Genomic DNA, 12,577 nt, shown 5'->3' on the forward strand with positions numbered 1-12,577 from the left:
CCAATCTGGGTCTATAGTGGCTGCTTAATGTTCATAATTAGTATGTTAATGTCCCCTCCACATCGCTAGTCACTCTCCCCATTTCTGGGCTATTGTCCTTCAGCTGTAGAACAATGCCTCGAGGTGCCCTCCTGCTCCCTTGGGAACTCTTGGGCGTCTGCTTTCCTGGGTGAAGCTACCAGACTCGGGATGGTGCCCTGGGCTGAGGATTGTCCCAAGTCCCCAGTGCACTCTGTCCATTTGCGTGACACTTTTCCCCTTCCGTTGGCTCCTGCTAAGGGAAGTAGTAAAAGGAGATGGTTTGTGAGTTAGAAATACACTTTTGATAGGATTTACTTTATTATGCTTAATTGAAAAGCACTGAAGTTGAGTCATGAATATTCAGGTTGGAGTCTCTGGCAAGAAGCCAGTTTTTGAGGGTGATTCAGGGACTCACCTCAGCATGGGGCCGGTCCACCCAGAGTGGTGGTGGGGAAGCTATTAATTGAAATAGCTTCATTAATTAGTAATTAACAGCAGGGTAATGACTATGTCATGCATCGTATTTCAGTGATGCCCTTCATGTGTTATGGGGCCTTTAATTAAAGGATGTGCATTTTAATTAAAGGCAAGCCTGGCCCTTTGGCCTTTGGAATACAAAAGATGTTCTTGATTCATTTGAGGCTGGAGGGTGAAGGCTAGAGGCCATGAGGGTTATAGGCCAGTACCAGAGAGGACCTTGGCCCAAGGCTATAGAAAGGAGGGAGGCTGGGAGTCCCCTGAAAGCTGCACCTCAGGCTCACCAATTCTCCAAGGGCCCAGCATCCCAGAGGGAAGGCCTGGGAACTGTGCCTTTAGGGACACAAAGCTTCTCCCTGGTGCCAGCTTCATTTCTCTTCATCATGAGATGCTGGGGCAGGAGGTGTGCCCCAGCGATCAGTCACTGACAGGGAAGCCTACAGAGGAAGTAAGAGTCAGCGAGCCAGGCACAGTGGTCAGGGGAATTTCACAGCTCTGACTAGCAGTAAGATGATTCTTTATTTATGTAGGTTTCACAGAACAAAGACAGACTAATGGTTATCCAAGAAGTACAGATTATACGTTTGATTTTTTTTTTTCGTTATATGTCCAGGGTTACAAGTTCAGTCACAGCTGGGCGTGGTGACACACGCCTTTAATCCCAGCACTCGGGAGGCAGAGGCAGGTGGATCGCTGTGAGTTCAAGGCCAGCCTGGTCTGCAAAGCAAGTCTAGGACAGCCAAGGCTACACAGAGAAACCTTGTCTCAAAAAACAAAACTAACAAACAAAAAACAAGTTCAGTCACAAGTAGAAAGTACAGACAGAACAGAATTTATTTTTCGTTATCAGCCCTATTTAAAGAATCTAAAAAATGTCTCCTCCAAAGCCAATTATATGATATATGATTATATGACAATCTGCATTTAGGCTGGCAGTGTTTGCAGTTTTAAGGAACTGCAGACAAACAGAAAATATCTGAGCCAGTCTTTTCATGAATAACAAATACTAATACTTAAATCCCTTTTACTGTATCTATGTTATTAAGTAGGAAAAGTTTATTTTAGCCAGTCTGTCTTATTTACTGAGCTCTACTCCTCCAGGGGTGTACCCTGTACAACCTCCTATCTCCACACTACATTTTCAGAGAGCTCTAAACAAAGGCCTTGAATCTGTAACTTATTCTCCTGGTCAGTCAGAGCCTGTGCCAATTGCCTCTGTTTTCCCTGAACCAATTATGCTGTTTGAGTTTGCTCAGAGGTAGCTACCCCAAGAAGATTCCTGGAGTGATGGCTTCATTTAGGAATTCCCAGCTTATATTGCTCATCTGTGTTTAACGATCTCCTGGCCATAAGGAAGACTTTCAAATAGTGGCCAGCTAAAGTTATGTTTAGACCTTCCATAAAAAAGACTCAGACACAATTTTCTTGGGAAAAGATATAAAATGAGTAATAATGCAGGAAGTCCCCAGGAATGCAGCACACAGAGAGAAAATCCTAAAAAGCGAGAGACAGAATGCAGACGATTGTAGCATTTGGCTCAGCTGTGCTGGATGTGTGACTTTTCTAGTAGACCTGGCTGAGTCAGAAGGGTATGGTCACTCATCCAGCTTAGCAACGTGCAGAAAGGCTTCAGCCCCTAACAACCGCAGAAGTATTCCTTTTACACGATGGCTCCAAAGGCTTTCAGGCCCGTCTGTAAAGTCCTGAAGCCCAGCAGGCAGAACCCTAGCCCCTGGCAGGGGTGGACACAGGAGCAGGACACACAAGTCTTGCTGTCCCCAGAGGGCCACTTTGATGAACAACACTGCCTACTGAGGTCATTGCTGTGTCCGGCTTGCGGCTCCATGCTGGATGACCCAAGTGGCCCTGGAGCAGGTGATGAGCCTTCCTACTCCCTGGAGAAAGTGACTGTGGCTAGTAAGGAAGGACGTCCTGCTCGACCTTTGACAGGAGCAGCAGAAAGCTCCTGCCTGCCCCAAGGCCAACCCTGCGCTCTAGGATCCTTTCCCTACCAGCTTCTGCTGGACAAACACGGGAGCAGAACGCTGCCGGCCCCTCCCCTCTCCAGTCCCACCCCCTCCTTGCCATGCCCCCATCTCTCTCTTTGTCTCCTTCCTGCTCTGTTTCTGTCTTATACAGAACACACTCACACATCACACTCGAATCAGTCAGTATCCACTTCCGTATGTGTAATGTGGCACACTCACACACCCATACAAACACACACGGGCACACACTCAGAATAAATACACAGGCATATTCATGCACCACCACACATGCACATAATCTGCACACACACACACACACACACACACATGCAAACCAACATAGATGTCTGTGTGATTGTGTGTACACACGTATGGCCTCAGGCTGTCCACAGGGCTTAGAGGCAAGGGGAAGGGGCTCAGGTTTTGTAGCAGCTTGGCACAGATGCAGTTTCCATCCTAAAGCACCCCAAGAAGTCCATGGTTGGGGTCCCCCTTTCCTGGGCTTCATGGGCAATGCTCCTTGTTACCTCGTTGCTCCAGTTGGTAGCAGTTATCAACTGAAGAAAATTCAAGAACCCCCTCACAAGGCCTGGGAAGCATGGATTCAACTTCCTCCTCAATGACTGCAGGATGGAGGCAGGCAGCTGCAGGAGGTGCCTGGGGACCCCTGTCTCCCATGAGAGGGCAGGGGCTCAAGTTTTGTACCACACTCTGGCAAAAGTGGTCAAAGGGGCACAGTGAGCATAGGATGCTGAGGCCATCAAAAACATGGCTCCACATTTTCCACTCTCCCTGATCTGGTGGCTTCAGAAGCCAGAGTGTGGCTTCTGTGGCTTCTGTGACTTCTGTGGCTTCTATGTGCATCAAGCACATTCCTGGGACCCTTTGTGTTGGTACCCTGCTGCTGTGAGAAGACTCTTTTTAATTTATTTATTATGTATACAGTGCTCTGCCTGCATGTACACCTGCAGGTTAGAAGAGGCCATCAGGGTTGTGAGCCACCACGTGGTTACTTGGAATTGAACTCAGGACCTCTGGAAGAGCAGTTGGTGCTCTTAACCTCTGAGCCATCTCTCCAGTCTGTGAGAAGACTCTTAATCATCCTTGCAGGAGTCACCTGGAAAAGCTGCTCAGGCCTGAGCTCCTGACTGAGAGACCACAAGGATTTGGAGGTGGTTTCTTTTTTTTTTTTTTTTTTTTCTTTTCTGCTTTTTTAAATTTTTTTTTTTTTGGTTAAAAAATTTTTTTGAGGCAGAGTTTCTCTGTGTAGCCTGGCTGTCCCAGAACTCACTCTGTATACCGGCTACCCCCCAAACTCATGAAGATCCACTTGTCTCTGCCTCCTGAGTGCTGGGATTAAAGGCATGTGCCACCATACTTGGCCTTGTTTCTTAAGTAGCAGCTTCTGCCACTATAGGTTAAGGGGAGAAAAGAGCCCACTGGAAAGGAAGAGTCAGGACCAGCATTCTGGTACTAGACCAGGTGCTCGGACTGTGAACCAAGATCACAGGCTGCAAAAGGTAGGCGTGTGCAGGGCCAGGGAAGGCCTGGAAAGAGGGTGTAAGAACTGAAACAGTGACAAGGACAGGAGGTTGCTCTATAGGAGTGAGCATTTCAGGAGGACCCTGGTGGCTCAGCACATGTGCTAGGCAGTGTTGCCTGAGCCTCCCCTGCTGTCTCATGGCTTAGTCTGCTCACACCTGTGCCTTGGAAGGAATCTAAGCAACACCGGTCACCTACTGTATCTCAAAGCTATGCCCCCAGCTTAGTGGAGTGGGCAGCTGGACCTCAGAGCTACTTTAGAAAAAATCCTTCAGCCAAGAGAGTTTGTGCCCAGGCCGTGTTGGTGGAGACACCACCAAACATGCAAGATGTGTGACATAAAATATAGCCTGCCCAGTTAAATTATCTAGTGCATTCAACATTGATTACTGTCCTCCAAATCCCACCTTCTGTGGGCCAGAATGTAGGCTGGAAAACATCCCCTAATACTTCCCTGGGCTCATCAAGAACAGCAAGACTGGACTCTGCCCTGTACCTGACTGCAGAAGTACTATACAGACCAGCTTACACCCCAGCAGGGGCATCGTGGGGGTTGTCTGGTCACCAAATCTAAGAGCCGTGTGCCTATTCCATAAACAGAATTGAGAACTTTCCCTTGGACACTGCGGCACACAGCAGCCTCAGCCTCTGCAGCTGACTCCAGCCGGGATTTTTGTAATCAGCAAGCCAACTCTCCCAGTCTCTGAGACTAGAGCCTAACCCTCCATTGCTACTCAGCTGACCAAAGCACACGCCTGACTCTCTCTTCCCTGAACAAACCTGTTCTTCCAGCCCAAGCCTTTGTGGGACGCTTGGGGACAAACCCCCAAAACTCTGGTGTTTCTGGCTGTCTGGGTCAGGTGGCAAGTGTTGCTTTTGTACTCTGTGAGAGCTTGGTGAAGGCTCTGGAGAAAGGCCACCTCTATGGGATACTGGCTAGGCTGAGGCCTTCTGTGGATCTCTAGCTTGTTTTGTTTTGTTTTTGGGTTTTCAAGACAGGGTTTCTCTGTGTAGCCCTGGTTGTTCTGGACTCACTTTGTAGACCAGGCTGTCCTTGAACTCACAGAGATCTGCCTACCTCTGCCTCCCAAGTGCTGGTATTAAAGGTGTGTGCCACCATGCGCTGCTCTAGCCTGTGTTATATGGGGCTTCCAGCATCTCCCCCTTACCATGTTTAATTGGCTAAAGGGACTCTCACCAGGGTTAATTTCTACACAACAAACACATAGCATCCTTTGGCTACTTGGTTTGGGTCAGAGTTGACCCTCCATCTCTTCCACCCTCCATACTCTCCAGTCTGATATCCTAGCTGGTTTGGAGTCTAATTCTTGTCTTGCATTTTCTTCATTCACCTGCCTTTTGTGGACAGCAAGTGACTCTCCAGCCACGCCCAAGACCAAGCATCCTAGAAGAGGCAAAACCTTGGCTAAGAGCAGCATTCTTGGGGCCAGTACTGCTGTTCCTCAGAGTCTCTTGGGACACCATCTTGGTGGCCAGTAGGGTTCTGTCCATCTGACCAGCAGCAGTCAGAGATGTAGTGCCCCACCCCCACCCCCTGTTCGTATTCGTTGAGCTTTGCTCACAGTGGAGCCTCTTGCCTCTCAGATTCAACATTCTGTCCGATCTGTCCACATTGAGTGGATTACAGGCAGCCAGCTCCTTGGGCCAGTCTCTCTCCAGCCTGTTTGCTCTTGGGAGACAGATGGACACTTGCATCAATATCCCAGCAAAGGAGACCTTCTGCCTCTGTAATTAGCTCCCCTGCTCGATCGCTCCCCTGACCTTACCCTGTGACTGTCTGTCAGGAGGAATCTTTGCAATTGGTCTTAATTGGCAGCTTCTTGCACTCTTACAGAGACGGAGGGGCTGCAGCTGCCTCCTGGTGGGTGGAGAACTGGCCTACTCATGTTGGTGGGTACAGGACCCTGTAGACGCACTGGGGGCAGCCTCTGCCCAGACCTGTGGTGTTGGCTGCTCTTTGGAGCCAGCTATTGAGGGCAAGACTCTGGGTACATGCACAATCCCTGTGTTTGTGGTCCTGCTCACAGCAGTGGCCCGGGGGGCAATGACCATACCGCATGTGTGGCCCACTAGTTCTTGCCCCAGGAGGCCCTGACTTCCTCCCAGAGCCTTGTCTTGCTGTTCACAAGTCGTGTATCTTCATCTCACGAAGACAGGGTCGGTTACTGTTTGCTTGCGGGCGGAATTCAAAGGGGTTTGAAGAGTAAATGTTTTCCTAAGTTTTAGCTGACATTTAATTTTAATGACTTTCTAAACAAAGTAACTATGGGTTGAGTGTCTTTTCATGGTTCGCTGATGTCTGACAGGTGTTTTGCCCATGTGGGAAGCAGCTGTGGAAAGCGTTTTCCTAATAGCTCATAAATAACAAGCACTTAGCATCTCTCTTTGTAGGTGGCGCTGCCAATGGCCAATTTGTTCCTCAGAAGTGCCCACGTCGGCCTGTCAATCAGTTTTTGCCGTAGGCACTTTTTGGTGATTAGAAGCCCCTTGGAGAGTGAGGACTCCAAATTAGTTTTAAATAAAAAATAAGAATATTCATGTCGCTGAACATCTAAAGGCAAGGGGAACAGCAGAATTGGACCAGTGGCTCTGGTCCCAGTGCCATGGGGGGAGAGGCTGTGGGTCCAGACCCACTGGGGTCCCAGGGGACCAGATGTAGGCAGGTGACACAAAGAGCCACCAAAGTGGGGGTGACAGGCCCAGGATTCTCGCAAATGGAAGGAACATCATGGGCAGTACATTGCTGTTTTGAAACACAGCAGCAGCCGCAGGGGAGGGCACCACTGTGTCTCAGGACAGGACGTAATTGGCAGGCTCCAGGCAGGAGTGTTTCATGTCATTGAGCCTTTGCTGGGACATGAAAGCTCATTTGAGGAGCAGGGAGGGAGGAAGGCCCGTCTCCTTGAAAGAAGAACAAATGTTCTTTTTGAAGAAGCTGCAGTGAGCAGGGCTAGTTCCTGCAGCATGATGGACGCTGTCCTTTCAGAACACAGTTCCTGATGAGGAGGCTCAGAGGAGACGGGCCCCTGGCCAAGTCTGCAGCTTCCAAGTTTGGGTCCAGGCCCCTAGCTGGACTGCAGTAAGCCACCGCTGCGGGCTGTAGCGGGCTGTAAAAGCATCAGTAGCTCTGTAGCTCCGGGATGGGATCAACACGAGCCAGTCCCAAGGAACCAGCTGCTGAGTTGACAAGGACTCAGGGCTTGCAGCTTCAGGGCCCAGCTCCTGGCCCAGGTGGTTTGACCCTGCCTGCCACACTTTGCTTGGATGAAATCTCTGCTTTGGTTGGTCCCTTTTGCAGCTGTGACCAGCAGTGACTCCCAACAGCTCCTGGTGCTGTCCGAGGTGCTGAGCCTGTACCATGCCCAGCTCAGGGACGCAGCGACTCCCGTGCAGTGTAGAATGGTGGCTGCCTAAGTTTAAAACCAGGACAGGGGACTGGTGGTCCAGGCCCACTCTAAATGGATGTACCACACTGTGGAAGTCTAGTGGTAGCCTCTAAGGGTGACCAAGGAGAGGATGTGAGAGCTGGTGCCTTCCCGCCTGCCATCTCAGAACACCAAGGAATCAGCCCTGAAGCTGCAGGTCCTTGGCTTCCTTGTGACCCACAAACTCCTAAGCTGGTTTCTCAGGACTGGGTCAATTTGATTTCAGTCTCCTCTCTCTCTGGGACTCATTCTGGGGTTACAGCCCCTCTTACTGTCCTCAGAGGTGGCTTACTGTTGTCCTGCTGGGATCTGGACCCACATTTGGCCCTAAGTCCTTGTTTGCATCTTAGCAGCTGCAGACTTGTCCAGGAGCCCACTTCCTCCTAGCCCTAGCCTCCCCCTCAGGAATCAGGTTCTGACAGGCAAACTCTCTTCAGGAAGTGGGTAGGGTCCCAGAAAGCAGATGAAGGCAAACGTTGCTGTGTGAGTCTGATCCTCTTGGGATGTGTTTACAGGCTGGGTTTCCAGTGACACCCATTGCCTCAGTTTCCCTTCTTTCCCATAGCTGTGCTCCACTGGGAAAAGAAATAGGCCTCACTGCACTCTAACCTCTGACCTCACTCTAGCCAGGGCTCCTTCACGACCCTTCTCCAGCTCCCTGTGTCCCCTGAAATGTCCCCTTCTTCCCTCATATGTGCCACTCTGCTGCCTCAGCCCCTCTCACACCCTGTTCCTTTGCCTGGGGAACCTCTTGATTCTACCAGGGTTTGGCGAGGGTGTGGCCTCTGTGGGACATGGGTCAGTGCAGTGACCTTTGCTCCCCACTAGGTTGCGGCTGCTCTAGTCAGCATCCCACCACTTCTGCTTTGAAATTGCCTTAAAAACTACAGATTTTTTTTTCTGGATTATAATATGATTGCATTATTTTTTCCTTCTCTTTCCACCATCCTAATTTTTAAAGAGAATTTTACACATGCTTACCCACGTGTGTGTGTGTGTGTATGTGGGTGTGTACCATGAAAAGGATGACTTCAACTGGAGCCATGGATGGTTGTGAGCGGTGGATTCTGGGAACTGAACCTGGGTCTTCTGCAAGAATAGCAAGTGCTCTTCAAACTAAGCTATCTTCACAGCCCCTGTTGTTTGGATTTTTGAAACAGGGTCTCTATACATAGCTCTTGCTTTTGTGTAATATATATACATCTAGGCTGGCCTTAAACTTACAGAGACCCACCCACCTCTGACACCTGAGTGATGGAATTAATGGAATCTGCCACCATGCCCAGCTAGGTGTGTGTGTGTGTGTGTGTGTTGTTGTTGTTGTTGTTGTGTTCAATGTGATAAAAAGCAAGCTAAACCATCTGAGTGTTGTTAAGGCTCATGTTAGCTGCACCAAATGCATTAATTACAATTGTGCAACTAGCACATTTGTTTCTAGATCTTTTTACCTTGCCCCAAATATCCACTACTTAGTACCAGTCACTCCCATTCCCCCCTTTTAGCACCCTGTCAGTCCCTGGTGCCTCTGGTGGCCATTCTTGGTCCCTGTGGGCTCGCTCAATCTTTGGACATCATAGAAATGAAACAACTAAGGACACGTGACCTTTGTGTCTCATTTCTCCCCCAGCCACATTTCCAGTCCCTTTTGTGTTGTGCTAAGACAGTGCTCTAAGCTTTTCAGTTCTCGACAACAGCCCACCATGCCACATGGCTCGTCTGCAGAGGCATTAGCTGGTGCACGTTTGAGTCGGCTGTTCCTGTTGAGGCCCGGGCAGGGTTAAGTGCACTGAGGAGTGCTGCTGTGTGTGCCCAGCGTTTGTCTCCGCCTATTTAGTTGTGACTCTTGTGCTCACAGTTTCTCTCAGGATCTTTGGCTATAAACCAATTTAGAAAGAAGCCACAGAGAAAGAAGCCCTAAGATGCAATAGATCCTGATAGGCAGATACAAACAGGCTCCTATCAGACCAGGAATTGGTGATGATAGTGGATCCCATCCGGTCTGGGAATCCCAGTTGCTAGGGGGTACTTGTTTTTTTTTTGTTGTTGTTGTTTTTTGTTTTTTTGCTGGGCATGAGTGTCTGTATGACAGTACTGTATGGAGTCTCCAGCTAGGCCCCTGCTACACCACTAAATATTTTAGCAAAGGAACATTTCTTTTTTTAAAAAAACAGTGGCCAGATGTCCAAGTTGACAAAGTGCTTAAGGCGTTTGCCTGATAAAAAGCCTGAGCCCCTGCTAGACGGAGATTGAAAACTCGCCTGAGGCAAGTGTGTGATATTAAAAACATCCCTGGCTCCTTTGTGCAGGCTCTGTGCATGGAGGTTTGAAGCGGGCATCCATCTGTCGCCGCAGCGTGGCCTGACACTCAACAAAGCCCGATCGATCTTCGAGCAGGGCGCTCTGCAGCAGTCGGAGTAGGTCCACCAGTCCGGGAGCTGGCTCCACACTGAGGGAACATCATCAATATGAATGAGCTGGGCTGTAGCTGGTGGAGCTGAGCTGGCCTTATGAAGAGGAAATAGCCTGGCCTGTGGAAGGTAGCACCACCAACTCTCTCCCCAGCTTTGTCTCCCAACTCAGCTTGCTGGAGATATTTGCTTCTTGGAAAGCTGCCTCTGGCATCTGCGAACCTCCAGAGAACAGGAAGGATCCAATGGAGGCCATAATGTTCTCCTGGGAGGAGGTGGACATAGGTCTGGGGCCTGAGCAAAACTACATGTCTGCACAGACAAAATAAGAGGGGGAAGACAGAAGGCCCCGGGAGAGGCTATGGTAGCTGAGGTACCCAGAAGAAGCCAGGCACACACCATACTAGCACATGGTACAAAGGAAGAGCTGAGAACCCCTGTGAGGAGCTATGGCTAAGTATCCAGGGGATTGGTTCTTAAGCCACTGTATGCATGTGACTACATGGAGGTCACCAGCACCGACATGGATCCAAGACAGGCAGCATTATTGACATGGAAGATATGGGTCTGCCCCACACAGCATGATTTTGTTTGCAACGGTGAGCACCATGGCCACTATTGTAATGCTAGTGACCATCTGTCAAGCGTTCTGTGGGCAGCCTCTTCTCTCACCCGACTCTGACAGACCCTCAAGACGAGGCTCGAATCTCCCGCCTTTTGGAAATGGCCTGGGCTGGACAGGAAGTGGACCTTGCTTCTGAAAAAGTGTGGCCCGGGTCCTGGCTCTGCTCTCCCTGCCTAGGAAAAGGTGGCTACGCATGCTTTCTTCTTGGTCACTGCACAGACTCAGTGGGCACACTTAGCTCTGGAGGAGTCTGGTGTGGATTCCAGATCCTGGCCACGAGGGCAGGCTCAGTCTGGCTGCTCAGCCTACACATGTCCCAGAGCCGTGAGATCTCTGCTCATTTTATGTGGATGAACATTTCCTTCCTGATAGATTTCTGCACTCAGGGAGAGGCAGCAGCTGGCACTCAGGTAAAAGACAAGTGAAGGGACATGCAAAGCAGACCCTGAACAGGAGCGGGGCTTAGGTAAGTGCCCTAGTTTCCTTGGCTGCTGTGATACAACACCCACCAAAAGCAACTTGGGAGGGAAGGATTCATTTCTCTTACACTTGCTAATTATGATCCATCATTGAGGGAAGTCAGGCAGGATCTGCTGAGGAAATCACTCTGGCTTGCTCGCAGGAGTACTCACTTTCTTTCTTTCTTTTTTTTTTTTTTCCATTAGATTTATCTACTTTATGTGTGTGAGTGTTTTGCCTGTGTGCATGTATGCATGCCACATCGGGCCTGTGCTTGTGGGGTCCTGAAGAGGGCATCAGAGTATCTGAAAATGGAGTTATAGCAACCATATGGGTGCTGGAAAACCAAACCCGGGTCCCCTGCAAGACTGGAAGTGCTTGTAAAAACTGAGTCATCTCTCCAGACCACACATGCCTAGGGATAGCGCTTCCTACGGTGGATGAGGCCTTATGCATCAGTTAAGACAATCCCTCACAGACATGTCCACAGACTAGCCTAATAAATACAATTACTCAAACAGACTCCTTTTGTGAAGCAATTGCAGGCTGTATCAAGGTGACAGTCAATGCTACTTGGATGGGTGAAGTGTGCAGGGAAGGCAGTCAGATGAGGCTTCCAGGTGAGATAGGGACTCAGCACCAGGTCAGCTCACAGGCTCTCAAAGCCTCAGTGGTTAAAAACCTATCAGTCTTGGTGCCACGTGGCCAAGGCCAGGCAAAGCCCTCTCTTTCACTTTCCCAGAAAGGAATGTCCCCAAAGTCCCTTTACGGGGCACCTTCAGTCGTCACACAGAATCTGTGTAAGAGGTGAACGTCCAACCTAAACCCAGCTTTTTGATGGGCTGTGTCTACCTTGAGGATACTTCTGAGCTTGAAAAGTTACAGATAATCAGGAAATTTTCTAAGCAGGCTGGTTGGAAACAAGGGTTTAAGGCTGCAGGTCTGCTAAAGGCATCATGAGTGATAGAGGGCCTGCAGCTATGGCATAGCAGAGGTAGCAAGGATGCACATGGGGAGGTGAGAGGAGAGAAGGGGTACCCAAAGGGGAGCAGGTGGGGAGGGGAGAGCAGGTGGGGAGAGGAGCAGGTGGGGAGGGGAGCAGGTGGGGAGGGGAGCAGGTGGGGAGGGGAGCAGGTGGAGAGGGGAGCAAGTGGGAAGGGGAGAGCAGGTGGGGAGGAGAGCAGGTGAGGAGGGGAGAGCAGGAGGGGTGGGGAGCAGGTGGAGAGGGGAGAGCAGGTGGGGTGGGGAGCAGGTGAGGAGGGGAGCAGGTGGGGAGGGGAGCAGGTGGGGAGGGGAGTAGGTGAAGAGGAAAGCAGGTGGGAAGAGGAAAGCAGGTGGGGAGAGGAGCAGGTGGGTAGGGGAGCAGGTGAGGAGGGGAGCAGGTGGGGAGGGACTACTCCCTCTCCTCTCCTCGCCCCTCCTATACTCTCTCATCCCTTCATGCTTCCTCCTCTCTTCTCTCCTTCTTCCTCCTCCATTCCTCTCCTTTCCATTGGATCAGGCACTGTTTCCTACGGCTGCTGAGGGCTGAGGTCACCCTCCTGACTACTGGTATTCAGCCTGTATAGAAAGTCTGGCTGCTACAGTCTCTTTCTTAGGGTGGCTCCCTAC

This window comes from Acomys russatus, chromosome 4 (genome assembly GCF_903995435.1).
Source record: "Acomys russatus chromosome 4, mAcoRus1.1, whole genome shotgun sequence".
NCBI classification, from domain to species: Eukaryota; Metazoa; Chordata; class Mammalia; order Rodentia; family Muridae; genus Acomys; species Acomys russatus.